This window comes from Camellia sinensis, chromosome 1 (genome assembly GCF_055761805.1).
Source record: "Camellia sinensis isolate YWXY chromosome 1, ASM5576180v1, whole genome shotgun sequence".
Lineage (NCBI taxonomy): Eukaryota > Viridiplantae > Streptophyta > Magnoliopsida > Ericales > Theaceae > Camellia > Camellia sinensis.
Window position 1 is genome coordinate 114648689 of NC_138961.1, and position 17643 is coordinate 114666331.

The window sequence follows — 17643 nt, forward strand, 5'->3', positions numbered from 1 at the left end:
CATCAGATAAGCAATTAGCCTCATGGCAAGCATGCTGCCATGTTAACACTCACACATATGCAAGATGCTAAAGCATAAACACTCACAGTGTACTCCGAGCCAAAACAAAGAACTAGTTAGTAATCAATGCATGATCCTAATTCATGTCAAGATGGGTAATGCAACACAGGCAAAATGCAACTAGAATAGGCTCGGCTATTCTAAGATGGCATATGAGATGAGACAATTCGATACATGTATTCAAGTAGGGATTGAAATACAATGCAGTTAGTATGATGCGCCGAGCCTAGTGTACGCAATATAAATGAATGGTTGCAAACATGTGAGCATGAGGTATGCTAAATGAAATATGCCCTAAAACTAGCCATCATAAGCGGTTAAGTAAAAGGGAGAAAGAAATGGGGGTTGGAATACATGCATCACACACACGCACGCTTATTACACCAATTGGCTCTCTCGAGGGAGAGACCGAAAGAATAATACAAACCATCTAATTAACTAACTAACAAGCTACTTAGTTATTACACAATCAAATGAATAACTAGCTACAACTAATTATTACAACACTTAAGTAATTAACAAATTAATTAAGCTACGAAAAACAGTAAAGAGGCCTCAGGGAGTGGGACAAATGCATGCTCGGTCGGCTTCGCTCGGAAATCCATTGCCATGCCTCATGTTGCCTCTGTTTGCACTACTCTGTACCTCTACAAAGTATGAAAATTTCCAACACACTTCTGATTGACCCCATGGGCACTGTGGAAGGCCATCGGCCAAAAATCATGGTCATCGGCTAAGACAAACAGGTCATCGACCAAATATGAATCCATAGGCCAAACACTTGTAGCCGACCGGCACTGAAGATAGCCGATCGGCCATCTATTCCTGTAGACTGCTCCTTTTGCCTTGAAGATCCCCTTATACCACCAGAAAACTGGCTGGCAGAAGGAAAAGTGGTCTCCCACCCTTATACCACCTTCTAAACAAGGAAAACAAGGTTTGTACCAAAAACAAACCAAAACGGATACGAGACGAGAGATCGGGAGGCAAAGCACGCGGCCGAAAGCCTCGAAAACTAGTCTACGGGCATCAAAAGTGGTATGCCACCACAAAAGTGCTCTCCCAGACCATAGTGTTCCTCTGGGCAGAGGCAACAAGGTGTGGTTCAAAAACCACGCCAAACGGAGAACGTTAAGCGCTCCCGAGACAAGGCTCTAAAAACCGAAAACTAGTCTCCAAATGGGAAAAGTGGTCTACGACCACAAAGAGATGGTCTAGAAGACCTCTCCCTCCCTCCGGGGAAGAGAAACAAAGTTCGGTCCACAAGCCAAGCCGAAGCGCAAAAGAATTCAGAGGCGAGGCCCTCAGCCAAAACTTCTAAACCTCTAAATGAGCGCAACATGCACCATCACTGAGTGCTCAATCGATGACGTCTGAGTCTTAAGGTCAGTCAAAAATGGGGTGTCTATACGGAGGCAATTACACTTCCGTTCTGCATTAGCACACAACCCAAACTTTTATAAGATGCATCACTGAAAATTACAAAGTTTTCCGTACCTGTGGGCAATGTCAATACTGGTGTAGTGGTCAGTCTTGTCTTTAGTTCGTGAAAGGCATATTCTCTTTCGTCATTCCATTCAAATGGTTGCTCTTTGCATGTCAGTTGGGTAAGTGGTACAACTATTCTTGAAAAGTCTTTTACAAATCTCCTGTAATAACCGGCTAAACCCATGAAACTGCGGACTTCTGTCACATTTGTCGGTGTAGGCCAATTCACAATCGCCTCTATTTTCTATGGGCGCACTGAAATCCCTTCCTTGTTGATCACATGCCCTAAAATGATAACTTCATCCAACCAAAATTCACATTTCTTTAGTTTGGCAAATAATTTCTTTTCTCTAAGTGTTCGCAAGACGGTTCTCAAGTGATGTTCATGTTCAAGTCTATTCGTAGAGTATATCAAAATGTCATCAAAAATAATCACAACAAATTCGTCAAGGTAGGTTTTAAAAGTTTGGTTCATTAAGTCCATAAACGTTGCCGGAGCATTAGTTAACCCAAATGGCATAACAAGAAATTCAAAATGACCATACCTCATTCTGAATGCGGTTTTCTCAACATCTTCAGCCTTTACCTTCAACTGATGATATCCGGATCTCAAATCAATTTTGGAAAATACTTGTGATCCCTGCAACTGGTCAGACAGGTCATCAACATGGGGTAGGGGATATTTATTCTTTATTGTTACCTTGTTCAGTTCTCGATAGTCGATGCACAAACGCAAAGTTCCATGTTTCTTCTTTACAAACAACACTGGTGCACCCCATGGTGAAGTGCTAGGCCGGATAAACCCTTTGTCAAGCAGGTCTTGTAACTGTTCCTTTAGCTCTTTCATTTCAGTAGTATCCATTTTGTAGGAAGTTTTAGAAATAGGTTGGGTGCCTAGCATAATTTCAATCGTAAACTCTATCTCCTTGTCCACCAATTCCCCTGGTAATTCATTTGGAAACACATCTGGAAATTCTCTAGCAATAGGGATACTGTTCAATTCAACATTCACAGATGGTTCAGACAACACATAGCACAAATAGCCCTAGCACCCTTTCCTGATCAGTTTACATGCCTTCATTGCAGATATTAAATAAGATGAAGGTACTACCCCGTTACCCACAAATACAATTTCTTCATATTCAGGTGGTCTAAACACAACCCGTTTCATCACATAATCAATGGTAGCACAATATTTAGTTAACCAATCCATGCCTCGAATTATATCAAAGTGCCTAAAGTTCAAGGGCAACAAATCCACATACAAAATAGCATTCCCAACTCGCATGCCACAAAAACGATATACAGATTCACACAATAGAAATTCCCCAGATGGAGCAGACACATATAGTAGATATGGCATTAATTCTGGAGGTCTACTCAGTCTAGATGCAAATGCACATGTTACGAAAGAGTGCGTTGATTCGGAGTCAATTAGCACGAAAGCATCTTGATTACATATAGAAATAGTACCTGAGACAACTACGTTAGTATTCCGTGTATCGCCCGGAACAAATGCGAAAACTCTCCTTGCCTCACGGTATCCTCGGTGGTAGTAGATCTCATAGTATTTCCTGGCTTCTGGATTGATGCAGTTGAGCTAGCAGCTAACTTCCCACTGTTCTGGTTACAATCTCAGGCCATATGCCCTTGTTTACCACATTTAAAATAGGCCCCTGACTCACGGTAACAAACCCCATAATGCCTTTTACTACAAATATTACATATTGGGGATGTATCTAGGGAAGAATTAGAAGTACTTGAGGAGCCCGTATTCTGCTTCTTCAAAAATTTCTTCTTCGTAAAGAAGCCTTGTCTTTTGTTGCCTTTCCAGTCGATTGTTGGTTTAGTTTGTCTAGCTATATTAGCTTTTGATATTATGGCCCTGTCTAGCACCCCAATATAGGTTTCCAGCTTCAAGACATTCACCCTTTCTACAATGTTGCTTCAAAGCCCACCTTCAAAATGCCTCATTTTCTTATAATCAGTATCAATCACATGTAGTGTAAACCTGGCCAATTCAGTGAATTTGGCCTCATACTCAGCTACAGTCATATTGTCTTGTTTAAGTTCCATGAACTCTGATACTTTCCTATCACGGACACATTGCGGAAAGTATTTATCATAGAAAACTTCCAGGAATTTCGCCTAGTCAACATCTTTATGATTTTCATGCATTAACATCCACCATCTTCTTGCTTCGTCTTCGAGCGTAAAGGTGGCTAGGAGCACTTTATGTGTCTCCGAACAAGGGAACACCTCAAATAGCTTTTCGATGCCGAGGACCCATGCTTCGGCTTTCAACAGATATAATCCCCCATGGAACTATGGTGGTTTCATTTTCTTAAACTCTTTGGTGAGAGCTATTATCCGATCATCATTCTGATTATCTGGCACGGGTGGTGCCAGAGGTGGAGGTTGTGGTTGCTGCCACTGTTGTTGTTGCCTCAATGTTTCTGCCATTTCCTGAATCAACCTTTCCATCCTATCCATTCTGGCAGTAGAGGACTCTTCTATCCCATCACCACTTGTTCTCACCATCTGATTAGACTTGCATTATACTTTTTACAAAAGATTCACAGGTATGCATATACTAAAGAGCATACATATTCAAGTAATTTGCAATGCAAGCAAGTCACAAACTTATAACACATAATCATTCATATGAAAACATTTAAGCGTATTCTCGATGCTTTCAAATTCATACTTATCACATGAATTCATCCTAGATCTTTTCTAGACGCTTATTGCTCATTTGGACAAGTGTATGAGTTATTAACTTGTGCTCTAATACCACTCTGTCATGACTCGAACCCGCCCCCATGGGTTAAGGACATAACCGGCCAGTAATCACGAGATTACCTACAGCCTCAAACCAAATAAGACATAACTCATCAGAGTAAAGGGGCCAAAGGGAAGCAAATATTTAAAACTTTGTCCTTAGAGCTGTGCTTATATGACACGTCATAACAAACCATACATATACATGTTAATAACTCACATCAAAATATGTACTAACACAAAGTTCTGTACATATAGGATCATTCAAGTCTAGGTTAGCCAATCAAAACTATATACAATCGTAATCCAAAGTCCTCGCCAACATGACAAAATAAAACAAGACAGCAAAAGGTCGAAGACGAGTCTCGTGCGTGAGACGTAATGGATGACTCTTCAAAACCTTGGTTGTTCCACACAAACTTCACCGAGGCTGGGTTTGGACTTCTCTTGGCTCACCTACAAACACATGAATGAGTGTGAGTGAAAACCCAGTGAATAATATCGAATAAAGAAGAAACACGAACTATATTTAGAACGACATGCACCAAACGGCCTTGGGCCCAATTCATATTTCTATCTAGCATATATATATACTAGCGTATGCTCGTGCCTGAAGGCACGGTGCAATTAATGATGACATTAAAATATAAATCAAAATTAGAGAGTGATGTATTCAAATTTTTTGTTTTGTTTTGTTTTGTTTTGTTTTTTTCTCTTTTCAAAGAGTAGGTAATGAATTCACGGGAAGAAGAAAAATCCCTAAATGAAGACATGAAACTTAAATGAAACACCAATTTATTAGAAACCCAAATAAATTTTAGGAACCCCCAAAATTAGGAACATCCATGACTCTCAAAATGATGTAAACCAATCATATATTTTTATTTTTTTTCTTTCCTTTCTAGACCAATCACAGGTGAGTGAGAGTTATAAAGTTGTATTTTTTTTAAGAATATGAAACATTTTTGATATTTTTAATAAAAAAAAAAATCTTCCCAAGATAAATTGCACTTCTCCCAAATTGAAACACTTCCTATCAGAACACAAAATATACAATATGTGTGTGTACAGGTAAGTTGAACTTGTGTTTTGTGCAAATAAATAAAAATTAAGAGAGGATGTTATACGAAATGGTTCATTTAGGGTTCATTAACATACCCTGACCCTGCTTACATTTATGGGTGTGCATAAAAATCATCCTCTCATCATTCCGCGCCAACTCAAACCAATCTGAGCAGCTTGAGAAGACGCAAGCAAGTTGAGCTGATCAGATTAGTTGACTTGTAGTTTAAAATTTGTTGACCTGCCTACAAAACCAATCCAATAACCCCTAAGCTTAGGAGTGACAAAGGAAAATTCCAGAAGAAGCATTAGCCACTTGGTTAGCCATCAAAAAAGCTTTGTGCACAGCTAAAGCCTCCGATTGGAAAACTTAAGTAGTTGAGACATGTTCGTTGATAACATTAATCCAAGATCCAAACACAGCCTTAGAGTGGTGACATCCACTGTCCATGGATTAAAATAGCCTTTGAAAGCAGCATTGCCAGTTCGAATAAAGATCTGTCATGTTCTTCTTTCTCTATGGGAAAGGGAGAATGTTATACATGGTATAAGTCTTTGGTGAGAATTAGAAAAATTCTCCTAACAGTAACATCTATTAACTTCAAAAGCAAACTTGACAACATTGCACTGTACCAGCTAATTCATATTTCAATCATCTATCAAATGTATACATACATATTGTGTGATTTCAAAAAAATTCCATTTGGAAATACATATTCTCAAGCAACTGATTGAAGGCAGACGAAAAGAGAAACTGAAAAAAAAAAGAAATTAAAAAAATAAAAAAGAATTGTCAACTTTATACAACAATTATGATAGCAAAAACTTCCAATTATGAACTGGCAGCATGTGACTTTAGATGCCAGATGCATTACATTCTTCAAGCAATTGAAGGATGTTATGTTTAGGAGCACTGATAGACGGTAGAATCATGCGGTTAGATGGGCGCCGTGGTTTGGGTCCCAGACTCAGATTCCATGGGGTCCCCTCCTACATAACTGGCAAATCGGCCCTCCTCTGCACCCTTGTTCCTGCAGATACTCGCTCCTTCCATATTCGTCCCCATCCTGACATTTGAGGAAATTAACAATATGATTTCAAACACAGTAGGTTTTGTCTGAGGAGGATTCACATGGACATTTTTTCTTCTATCACCTTCAAGATTGTTAAGTATTTAACAATTCGGCATGTTAAATATTAAAAATAAAAAAAAAACAAATTTAAATACAATAATATTCTAAAACAATAGTAATACAAATTTGGTGACCAAGTGAACTATAGGAGTATAAAATTGTTAGAAGTTAAAATAGAAAAGATTGTTTGAATAACCTGAAACCAACATTTGAATACCCTGTTCACAACCCAATAGAGAGAACGCAGAACAGCCAAAGAAATCACGAGAAGGTGACAGAAAATAGTAGAAAAATAGGGTAGCTGGCCCTCATTCCTTAAAACTTCATAAACCAAAGAATGGATATGCATACATCAAAGGAAGAAATAAAAAGAAATCAGAATGAGTTACATTACATATGATTCCAAAATTTCAATATGAGTAACAAAACTAATGCAATATTGGGACAATCAAATCAGGAAGAACCCATTAGGTATATGATAGCAGCCAACATCAATTTAAACCATAGAGGCAAAATAAAAATAGAGCAGATTGTTTGAATAACCTGAAACCAACATTTGAATAACCTGTTCACAACCGTAAAATAACCTATTCACAGCCTGATAGAGAGAATGCAAAACAGCCCAAGAAATTGCGAGAAAGTGACAGAAAATAGTAGAAAAATAGGGAATGCAGAACAGCTCAAGAAATCGCGAGAAAGTGACAGAAAATAGTAGAAAAATAGGGATCTAATAAACGAACTCAGAACTCATAAAACATGATAATTAAACCAAATAAAAACCATTTCTCATTTAGAATGAATGTCCAACAAACCTAGCATCAACCTTTCAAAAAAACAGATCACACAACAAAATTACAAACAAAGAATCATTTTTTTCCGGTCAGATCAATACCCATAACCCTTAACATAAATAAACAATCCAAGCATAGATTCAATACCTACGAAACCCCTCATACGCCCTTAATCAGAAGTTAAACCCAACAAAACAGTGAAGTTTTGAGAAAATCTGGATCGTCAAATGAAAGAAGTGACTGTTGGATCTTCGAAATTGGGTTCCAATAAATGTAATCTATCTTGTTTGCTTTCAATAAATATAATCTGTTTGCTGTGTTCTAGCTTCTAATTTATTTTAACAATCCCAATTTCTTTAAAGGCATAATTCACTTTGTGAAGCTTCATGCTTTATGCTGAAAACCTTTAAGAAGGCATTGTCAGATAATTAGTCTAATAGTTTTTATGCTGTCTTTTTTATCAACTCATATATTATCTGATTCTTTTCATGAAGTATATTCAGACAGATGTTTTAATACTTTGTACATATTTTTCCTTGCAGTACAATAGCAGTCCTTCAACTTGTGCTCTCCATCGATATTAACAATGTTTTGGCATTCTGTCACAGATGTAAAATGTCATTCTAATATTTCTCCTTTTGGTTAATGTTGACTGTAAATAATATACGTGTTACAAATTTATTGCCTTTTTATTGATGTTATCGTTTCTGATAATTTACCCAACTGATAAAAGATACTTCATTTGGTTTTATGTATAACTTAAGTGTAAGATTTCTGGTGGTTAAAGATGAGAGTCTTTACTTTCATGAATATTGAGTTGATGTTTGCTGATGGTTTTGGTGTTTCAGGTTTTGTATGTTTTTAGAAAGCCTGAAGTTTCAGATATCGTGATTTTTAAGGCTCCTCCAATTCTTCAGGTGTGTTTTGAATATGCAGAATGAACAATTAACAATTGAACCAATGCATTAGAAACTAACTATATTTGTTGCATATATAAACAATTGAACCAATGCATATATAAACCCAAATTCTGAACTAAAATTATAACTCAAATTATCAACAATTGAACCAAATAGAGAGGAATGTACAAAGGGGAATGTTTTTTACTTCATCATGAAGAAGAAAATTTCCTCACATAAACCAGCATTTACTCTGATACCAAACAGTGGAAAGTTATCTGTCTATATTTTTTTCTGTACTAAAACCAGGATTCCAGGAGTGTCCTTGGATTTGCACCATGTTTAATGCAAGGCTTTTTTAAGAGGCCATTCCTGGTTTAAATTAATGTCAAGCTTTTCATGTTTATTCATGCTAGTTTGAAACTTGTTATAGGGGGAAAAATATCTCTGAATTTTTAAGTTTTAATAAAAAGTGGAAATTCAGGGAAAATAAATTTTAATACTGTTATTTTAAAAAAACAACAGATTTTAAGAATGTTGAATTTTTTTTAGAAAAAAAACACACATAAAATTCAGAAAACAAAAAACCAAAAAAAAAATAAAAATTAACAACTCAGCAGTATAAATTGGGAATATAGGATATCAAACAATCTTTCAAATTGGAAGCAAACCACAAGTGTAGCTCATTCAACAAAAGCAGTGTCCACGAAACAAACTGTTGATCATTCTTTTGTAAAGGATAATTTGACCAGATCTAAGGTCAATAAAGTGCTTTCTGGTCCACAGGACAACTTGAGTGGCTTTGGAAATTCTACTACCAAAAAGTTTCCTGCAACTGTTAATGGAAAAATTGTTAATAAAAGTCAATCCAACGGAAAGAGTGGGGATCTAAAACCCTCAATTTCTATGGAGAAGAGTGAGAAGAATATGTCATCAGTAAATGGAAATGGTGTTACAAAAAGTAAAACAGTTGAAGCAATTGATGGTGAGAACAGCCATGCATTTCCTTCAGCAAATGGGAATGGTAAAAGCCAGAGTGCACCTGTTAAGTCTGCAGAAGCAAGCATGCCTGAAAATAGTCATGGAAGAAATGGGTTGACAACAGAAAGAGAAGCCAATAGGCATGAACTGCAGAATGGTGTTCACTGCCCCTCCAACATCTCAGGGTCAAAGAGAAAATCACTGGATGGAGATTCATGCATTTTGTTCGCCAAAGATATTCATTCTCAGGAAAAACTTAAAGAATTCAAAGAAGTGTATGTTCCTTGTCTCATATGCTTCTGAAATTTTATTTGATGAGATATGAATGGATATGAATGGATATGAATTTACCCTCATTATATGTTTGAATTTGATTTAGATGGTATATGCTTATGCTTGCTTATTTCAACATGATTGTATCCAATACAGTTGTTTTGTTGAAGTAGTTTTTCCAGCTGGGAGTCATCAAATATGACCTACTGGAGTGTTGCATCATTTATTGAATAAACAATGTGAATAATCTATTGAATAAACAATTTAAATAAACACAAAATAAAAAATAAGGGTATTCTCAAGAAACCTCTTCTGATAATTTCTTTCTGCTTTTTTTCTCTTTTCTTTTCCCTTTTGTTTTTGTTTGAATTCGATTTCAACAGCCCCAAAAGGGAAGAAAACCAGAACTTCACGCCACAAAGAATTACAAATTTACAATCTATCCAACATGCAGATTTTATATATATGTAGCACACACTCTATAAATCTTGGAAGAAGATTGTTCACCACAACCAAAAACTAATAAAAATTGTGATCAGTTGATTCAGATCAGTTGATTCAAAAAATTACCTCTATAAACTAATTTATATCAGTTGATTCAAAAAATTGTGGGTTTTACTATGGAGCCTAATGTAAATGACCCATAAGTTTTGCTTTGGCTTTGTGTCCTTCATTCAAATTTCCAATCTCCAAATACAGCAATCCAGATTGTAGCATCTATCTATCTATCTGTTATAACATGCAATGCGTGCACATTTTTTCCGAATAATGAACACATTTTTTTTTTAATTTAAGAATTATTAAGGTCATTGCAACAAAAAAATATAATTAAATTTATCAATGAGTCAATTACTTTCACAACTGTCATTTGAACATACATAGTTAAATTCATTAATTAGTTCTAAATAATGCACTCAACATCAATTTTTTACATTCATTGTTCATCGCTAGAAATCCAGATCTAGGGTTTCGAAATGCAAAAACAGAGAGAGACAGAGAAGTAGAGGGAGAAAGTGATCGAATTTAAGCGGGAGAGAGATTACCTTTGCCAGTTGGGTCACCTGATTTCTTTTCAGCAACAAGATCTGAATCTTCTGTTACAAACCCAAAAAACTTAATCGATTGTAGAGAGAGTTATATAATATGATAATCCAATCCACAAAACAGAGAGAGAGAGAGGTTTTACTTTCGGGTATGGCGAGGGTATTGGAGAGAGAGAGCTTCTCGTCTGGGATTGGGACCAAACTTTTCTCACCGTCGAATTAGCTTCCGATTCAACTTTCTTGCTTGTTGGGACTCTGTTGCTGCTGCTCTCTCTCTCTTTCGCCTATCGTTGAGGAGGAAGAAGGTCTGTTAAAGCAGAAGAACAAAGAGTGAGAGAGAGATAAGAGGGACAGTTGCGAGAGAGACAGACAGAGGGAGTTGTAGAGACGTGTTTGGCAGACGTGGGAGAGAGAGAGAGAGGAGAGAGTGTTTGAGCAGAAAAAAAAATGATCTCAACCATTGATATAAATTTCGGATTAATCTCAGTCATTGGATCAAAATGTATCTCACATACATTTTATACATTTTCAAAAACCTTCTTCCCTTATTATATAGATATATATATATATAGGTCAAGTAACTGCGGTTTCAAACACATTAGACGGCCTCGGGCCCAATCCATTCATGTCACACGGCCTTTCGCCCATTCATTCTTTCATTCATGTCAGACTGGCCTTTGACCCATTCATTCTTTCATTCATGTCAGACTGGCCTTTGACCCATTCATTCTTTCATTCATGTCAAACTGACCTTTGGCCCATTCATTCTTTCATTCATATCATATTGGCCTTTGGCCCATTCATTCTTTCATTCATGTCAGACTGGCCTTTGACCCATCCATTCATGTCATACGGCCTCTGGCCCATTCATTCATGTGTCACACTATCATTCATATCCGACTATCAGTTGTATCAGATGGCCTTTGGCCCATTCATCCATGTCCAATGCCCTTCGGCCCAATCAATTGTATCCAAGGGACTCTGGCCCAATCACATGGCATTGCAGATATTTGTCCCCAATTCAATGTAACAAACATACAAGACTTAAATGAAAATAAGCAGTTGGACAAATAACATACTTTAGATATCTTTGTTAAGATATTACTAACAGTGTTCTGCCAGTGGATTCACCCTTGAGTTTGACGCTACGCATTACATAACACATATGGGTCATAAATGATTCAATCCGTTCTTAATTCATACATCCCTCTTAGGCTTCTTTCTTATCCTTTTAATTCATTCATAATGCCCAATGCATGCCTAAGAGTACTTAAAAGTGAAAGAGAACGGAAAACGAAACATAGCATATATTCACAAAATTTCAGAAACAGGGGTCCCCACTCGAGCGTGGACTCCCCTGCTCGAGCGGGCCCATTAGGTCTGTAAAAGTACTAGTTGCCTTATTTTTACGCTCGAGCATGAAGTCGGGCGCTCGAGCTGAAAGCCTCACTCCATGGCTCCCCGCTTGTGCGTGAATCTCCCCGCTTGAGCAGACATCCATGTCTGCAAAACTTCTGGGAGCTCGCATTTCCCGCTCGAGCGGACATGCCAAATTCTGGAAAATCCAGAATTTTTCTTGAGCTCGAAACTTGCATCCAAATCAACATATCTTGCATTTTATGACTCAAACTTCACATATACACTTACTAACATGATCCAATACCAAATTCATTACACTATGAAGCTCAATTTCAGGAATTAATCACATGCATGTCCCAAATTACAACAAACTTATTCCCAACATAGCAATTTCATTCATTCAAAACTCATACTCTTATGAATTGTGCATGCATGTGAGATATGGCTCTGATTCTCAATTTGAATGATGAAGAGATGATCAAAAGCATGAACTTCAATCAAAGATTCAACATGGATCATGTCTTTCAAGCTCAAACATACAAATTCATGGCAATCTCCTACATGCGTGTGTATATTGACTCCCAATTCACCAAAACCAACTCTATTTCGTCATAATCAATTCAATTCATGTCCTTGATCATTATTCAACCTTGAATTCACAAAATCACAAACTCAAACTCATGAATTTACTTACCTAGGAGCTTTAATCTTCGCCAATTCTAGTTGTATCTTGAGTCCAACCTTCCAATTTTCACAAAATTATATCAGACACATAATCACATTCATAATAAGGACCAATTAGCATAATACGGAACAGGGTTATCACATGGCTTTAGGAGATTCTTGAGTGTAAAATGAAGCCCCAGAAGTCTTCTTTCCAACGGTGGTGGCTTCATAGCTTAAATCCAAGTGTATAGACAGATAGGCCTGATTTAGCGAGGACCGCTCGACTCTCTCTTAGCGATTCATACCCACCTCCTTCTTCAACTTGGTTTCTTCCCTCTTCTGCGATTTTCTTCAACTCCAAACCCCTAAACAAGGTGTTTTGAAAGATTTTCTAAAGATTTCATCTCTCTTTCATTCATTTCCACTTTGTCCTTGCTCGGTTTACCGAAAAACGCAACATTTGACAAAATACGAGCCTCGGAATATCGTAGAAACTTCTTTTCAAAAATATTTTGAAAGAGAGGGCTTTAAGGTCTAAAAATCTTTTGATCAAGATTGTTTTAGTCCAAAAGGGGTATGAAGTTAGGATTTGACTTTCTCTCCTTGCCGAAGAAATTGAACCTTTGCCCTGCACACCTTTCACCACCAAGTAAACCATTAGTAGTGCCGAAATCTTAAGGGCGGTAAAAAATGGTGTGTCTACAATAGGCTTAGATCAAACCACCCGATCTCTACATTGCCTTGGTCCTATTTTTCAAAGAATTGTAGGCAATCCAAGTTTTCTTCAAAGTCTACAAGATCATCCAACCCTTGTCTTGGGTCGTCTTCCCTAACCACATTAATGTCCACTTAGGTCAGCAGCACTAACTCAGGCCTGGTTTGAGTAACGGGTACAATGTAGCAGCTTGGGTCGGATGATTCCCCAAGAATTCCCAGTAACAGATTGGCATTTCCTTCGGAGGTCAAAACCTCTTCTTCCTCAAATGTTGTCACCGCAGATTTGTGGGGCTCAGGTTGTGGGTTGGATATTTTCATCATGCGCAAGTCTATGCTATCGGGGATGAACAATACTGACTTTGGTAGGTGGGAGGGGGATCGTGCTTTGGTAAAAGAGGGTCAGGAAGTGGGCGGGGTTCTAGGGGCTTCAAATGCCCCTTTTTGATTAGCACTTGCATGGCTTTTATAGAGTCATGTAGAGTTGGTTGAAAGTACTACCCGATGGTCGAGTAGGGTTAGAAGTTTGTGGGCCCATGTTGGCAAAGGGGTCGGCAGTTTCGGTTATGGTGACAATACTCACTTCTGACGGCCTTCTAGTTGTGCTACCCCCAACAGCATTGGAATTACGAACAAAGGGCCTTTTAGTTGGTTCCTTGTCATTAGTGATAATCCCCTGCTTCGTTGCACCTTCAATCTGAACCCCCATTTCGTGAAGTTCCTTAAATGTGAATAAGGGGAGAATGATCATTTTCTGCTGCAGCTTGCCATGCAGGTTCCGAACAACCATTCTGATTCGGTCTTTCTCTGAAGGTCGACTAGTCATTATGGATGCCTTTGCCCTCTATCTAGTTACAAACTCAGAGAATCCCTCCTTTGGCTCTTGACGTGTTGCTTCAAGATCATGAGTTGCGACCACAATCTACATATTGTAAAAGTATTGAGCAATGAAGGACTCAGCCAACTCTTCCCAATTCTGCTTCACGAAAACCTCCAACTTAGTGTACCAGACGGCAGCTATACCCAACATAGTTCGGCCGAAGAGTGATAACTTCTATAGTCTAGTCAAACCCATTGGTCACAGGATATCAGAAAATAGCCATAGATATACCATTTGGTCCCCAGCGCCATCAAAATGGTCGATATGCGACATTTTGAATCGCTCTAGCGAAGTGACTGCAGATTCGGTGTACCCATCCTCTATATCTGGAATGGAGTTAACCCCCTATGCTTTGCTGAACAATTTTTCCATCTTATTGATTTTGAGCACGGTCGGGTCAACCTTGAATTCAAAAGGTGCCTTAGTCCAATAAACTGGGGCTCTAGATGTATGCATTGGAATGGGATTTACTTGGACTAGAAAAATCGAAACACCCTCAGCTTGTGGATCCTGAGTTGTGGCAGCATTGGTAGTAGTACCGAGTGTGGGGATGGTCACATTAGGTGCGTGTGAAACAGAAGCCACAGCTGTCTCTTGTTGTTGTTGTTGCAAGTCGTGACCTCAGTTTTACGGGCCATATCATGCTGGAGTGAGTCAACTGACAGCTGCAGACAGATTAGCAAGTCATCCAAATCTGATGAGGGGTACTGAGCCATTCTAGGAGTAGATGGTTGTGCTTGAGGTGAACAGAATGTAGGTGAGCTAAGAGATGATTTTTGAAAGAACTGAACTAGTGAACTTTGCCTGACCCGTTTTTCGCCGTGTGTAGACGTCCCCAAACGCCCCGGGAGGAACGAGCTCCTGTTCCGTTCATTTGGGGTCACTACAGCTCAGGACTCTCCATATTTGTCACGGTTCTAAGTCTGAACCAAAGAGTCCAAATCCGGCAAATCGTTTTGAGAAAACAGATTTTTGAAAGAAGTGCCAAACACGGACTATTTTGCCAGATACAGAGTCGCCACCTAAATGTTTTTTAATGGGAAATTTAGGAAACCCTGACTCGGTGCCAAAGGCCACGTGTTCGTCATCACCAAAGTTGCCTCGGCTCGGGAACTTGGGTACGATTGGGGAAGGTCACTTCGTGAGCACCCCCGCTCGCCCGATCAAAGATCGGCCTCTACTAACCATGATATCTATTTTTGAAAACTTTGTGTGTCCTTATTCCGGTTTATTAGCCTAGGTTACTATGTGATGCGCACAGCATACAAGTATAGACTGGGTCGCCTGAATTGGAACAAAACATTTCATGTTTGTTTTTGAAAGATGGTTTGCTACTCGCAAGTAGGCTTAAAATGCAGATTTTGCCACCCGCAGGTGGGCTTAGAAAAGATGGTTTTGCCACTATCTAGTGGGCTTAAAACACACAGTGATGATTTATTCCAATCCAGATAACCTAACCTTCACCCACAGGCATTCAGGCAGATATATCACATAAGCAAATAGCCTCATGGTGAGCATGCTATTCATGGCAATCACTCACACGCATGCAAGGATGCTAAAGCATAAAAACTCACCGAGTACTCCAAGCTAAAAACAGAAACTACATTAGAAATCATGCATGATCCTAAGTATACAGAAATGCCTAATGCAACACATGCAAAAGTGCAACTATAGCAGGCTTGGCTATTCTAGACATGGCATATGAAATGCTACAGCTAACACGTATTCAACTTTGAAATTGAAATACAATGCAGTTAGTATGATGCGCCGAGCCCGGTGCATGCAAAACAGATGAATGATGCAAACATGCTATCATACTGTATGCTAATTGAAATATGCCCTAATCTAACCATCATAAGCAGGTAAATAAAAGGGAAGAAAGACGTGGGGTTCGAAGACATACAACACACACACGCACACTTATTACAGTTATCCCCTCGCACAGAGGGTCCGAATAAATACTACAGCCCCGAATGAAAGAACATTACAGTCCAAATATTACAGTCCAAATAATATATAAATTCCTAATTAATCAAATTAACTAAGAAAATAAATAAAACTGGCATGCAAGCCAGGGACTGCCTTGCTTCTGATGGATGATGCATGTCCGGGTTGTCTTGCGCGGAAATCCACCGGGATGCCCCAATTAGCCTCTGTTTAGCAGTTATTCTTGGAAAGCGCGCCAAGTCCCGAAAAGTTACTGATTCTTCATTTTGCTGCAATAGAGAGCAGGAAAGGGGCATAACAATGTATTTTCACAAATATATACATGCCTCGATCCTCGTGCCACCAATCACGCATACCGAGACATGATGGCCGAGGAGTCGAATTGAACAATTCAATATAGGATGAATGCACATGAAAACACAAGAAGACCTAACTCCATCATGGATGATCCGGAGTGTCGGTGACTAGGAATTGAGACACGTTCTGTCACTCGGAGTACGAAACGCACCTCGTTTCCCGTACCCGGGCTAACTTCTATCCCGAACACGATGCAATATGCATGATATGTATGAATGCAACTAAGATACAGCCTAGTATGCACAATGCTATGAAAATGAGATGTCTCGAAATACGTGCACACAGGCACGCAAACCGAGAAAATGACAGAATGCGATCTAAGATACAACCTAGTATGCACTATGCTGTAAAAAAGAGATGCTTCGAAATGCGTGCACACGGGCACGCAAACCGAGAAAATGACATACGCAATGCAAATGGCATGGAAATATGATAGGGGCTTACACTAACATGAGAGAGCCTCAGCCACGCTCACATAAGAGGCCGATAGATGAAAATGAAGTGTCTCAAAATGCGTGCACACGGGCACGCGAACCGAGATAATGGCATATGCAATGCAATGGCATGGAAATGGCATATAGAATGCAACATGGACTTATACTAACATGAGAGAGCCTCAGCCACACTCACATAAGAGGCCGATAGATGAAAATGAAGTGCCTCGAAATGCGTGCACACGAGCACGCAAACCGAGGCAATGGCATCTGCAATGCAATGGCATGGAAATGGCATATAGAATGCAATATGGACTTATACTAACATGAGAGAGCCTCAGCCACACTCACATAAGAGGCCGGTGGATGAAAATGAAGTGCCTTGAAATGCGTGCACACGGGCACGCAAACCGAGGCAATGGCATATGCAGTGCAATGGCATGGAAAATGATATGCAAACATGCTAATGGATTTTCAGCAATGAAATGTGGGGGAAAGCAGCCCCGAAATGAGGCGAAAACACACCCGATGCATGGAATCTCTCCCGAAATGCAAATTAGGCGCATAGAATGAACTACAGCTATACAAAGCATGCGTAATTGGTACATGGAATGAAAAGACAGAAGCAAGGCAGCCCCAAACTAAGCATTTTTACAGTACAAATCATGGCCAAACAGCAAGCAAAGATAGGGCAACAATGGCATGCAAAAATGGCCCTAAACATGAGATTATGAAGCAACTCACAGCTGCTACCTCCAAATAGGTTAGGGCCCTT